Source organism: Oncorhynchus tshawytscha, linkage group LG21, assembly GCF_018296145.1.
Source record: "Oncorhynchus tshawytscha isolate Ot180627B linkage group LG21, Otsh_v2.0, whole genome shotgun sequence".
In the NCBI taxonomy this organism is placed as follows: Eukaryota; Metazoa; Chordata; class Actinopteri; order Salmoniformes; family Salmonidae; genus Oncorhynchus; species Oncorhynchus tshawytscha.
Genome location: NC_056449.1, coordinates 43,114,067 through 43,116,209, shown reverse-complemented (window position 1 = coordinate 43,116,209; position 2,143 = coordinate 43,114,067). Strand labels below are relative to the sequence as shown.

Genomic DNA, 2,143 nt, shown 5'->3' with positions numbered 1-2,143 from the left:
CTGGTTAAATAAAGGTGTTCTCAACTAGCCTACCTGGTTAAATAAAGGTGTTCTCAACTAGCCTACCTGGTTAAATAAAGGTGTTCTCAACTAGCCTACCTGGTTAAATAAAGGTGTTCTCAACTAGCCTACCTGGTTAAATAAAGGTGTTCTTAACTAGCCTACCTGGTTAAATAAAGGTGTTCTTAACTAGCCTACCTGGTTAAATAAAGGTGTTCTCAACTAGCCTACCTGGTTAAATAAAGGTGTTCTCAACTGGCCTACCTGGTTAAATAAAGGTGAAATAAAAAATAAATAAACATTCTGAAATTCTCTGCGGTTTTAAATCTGTTTTTATTTTTTTGCTCGACTGGACAGGGAAGCCACCGAGCTCCAGGCAAGAAGCAACTCCGCGGGGAATTATCAACATTTTGAATTGCAATTTGCATTTACCTCGGTGACTTCAATATTGACAAAAAACGAAGCCTGGTTTATTCTAAGGTAACTTTAACACGGTAGCTACAGTCCCGTAAACAACTCAGTCAGCCAGCACGATTGTGTGAGGACGCAGAAATTATTTTGTTTAGCTAGCTAACGTCACGTAGCTGTGTAGCCTAGATTATAATAATGACACACTAACGACGTTAATTGTACTTTTATATTCGTACAGAAGGAGGTAAACATTCATTATTGATTACGGTAAAGTTGCTTGATCCTGAAACATGTTAGCTAACAGGGGTTTACTGTGTATCGTCAGCTAATCTAAACGTGTACTGCCGAGAAAATAAAGCCCCCGATTGTAGTATTATTTAAAGAGTGTAATATGGTTTGGTTCCATTATTTAATATTGTAATATGTTCTAAGAAAAAGTTGATTGGCTTGTTAAATGGCGTGTGCTTACCGGCTAGTAGCTACTGTGGTATGTACAAGAACCGTGAGCTACAAAACCCAAGACTGTCTCCTTGCCAGCCACAACAAAACCCAAGACTGTCTCCTTGCCAGCCACAACAAAACCCAAGACTGTCTCCTTGACAGCCACAACAAAACCCAAGACTGTCTCCTTGACAGCCACAACAAAACCCAAGACTGTCTCCTTGCCAGCCACAACAAAACCCAAGACTGTCTCCTTGCCAGCCACAACAAAACGCAAGGCAGTAACGTGAACTGAAAACAAGAAATCTCTTCAGTCACTCAGCTCCTCAGACTCCATCTCTCGTAGTGGAAATAGTGCCTCGGTTGCTAAGCCACCTAATAACACCCCCTCTCCCTCGCTACATCTCTCCACCCTCTGTCACACCATCTCCTTCCCCTCTAACCCAGAAACATCTCGCAGTACAGACCTGACTGCTGTCTCTTGGCAGCAGTCACTCCCAACCATAGTCTCACTCCCAACCATAGTCCTGTACATACCTGCTGTCTCACTCCCAACCTCCCCCAGCCAGACAGTCCAGTACATACCTGCTGTCTCACTCCCAACCTCCCAATACATACCTGCTGTCTCACTCCCAACCTCCCCCAATCAGACAGTCCAGTACATACCTGCTGTCTCTTGGCAGCCATCATGTTGAGTTTATCCACCTCTGGTTTCAGGGCCTTGTACTGTATGCCCAGGTCCTGCTCTGTTCCAGCGTTACGCACCTTCATCAGGTTCTCCTCCACCTAGAGGGGTTACAGAGGCACGCACGGTTTAGACAGGCTGGGTTCTCTGTGCTACTTTATGGACTGCCTGCACCACTAGCACAAGTGTATATTTCATTATTGGACTTCCTGTGATATCATTTAAGGCCAGGCACCACCACCTAATAATCCATCTCTGACACGTGAAATGTTGAATATATATATTCAACCATATCGGCAATAGGAGAATGTGTGAGTGAGAGCTGGAAGGAAGGAGGGAATCCCATTCTTCCCTCTATTTGATCATGTCGGCAGCAGGTTTTGAAAAGCACAATGGAAATATAGCCTTGGGGAACAGCAGGATCAACATTCAGGTTCAATGCTCATTCAGCATCCTCATATTCAGATCCTATCATGCATTTCATAAGTGTTTTGGCCCAAATGGCACCCTATCCCCTACATAGTGCACTACTTCAACCAGGGCCCGTGGGTTTGAGCTCTCTAGGCCCTTAAGGCTCTGGTCAAAAGTATTGCACTATGTAGGAAA

At 44.2% G+C, this 2,143-nt stretch overlaps 1 protein-coding gene across 1 annotated transcript in view; it reads right to left on the bottom strand.

Annotated features, from left to right (window-relative positions):
• The window catches only part of LOC121838744 (catenin alpha-1-like), a 211,900-nt gene extending 210,243 nt beyond the window's left edge, over positions 1-1,657 (bottom strand). The window contains exon 1 of the mRNA XM_042303028.1: positions 1,519-1,657. The gene's annotated coding sequence lies outside the window, so the exon portion shown is untranslated. The remainder of the gene's footprint in view (positions 1-1,518) is intronic.
• Positions 1,658-2,143: the final 486 nt, after the last annotated feature.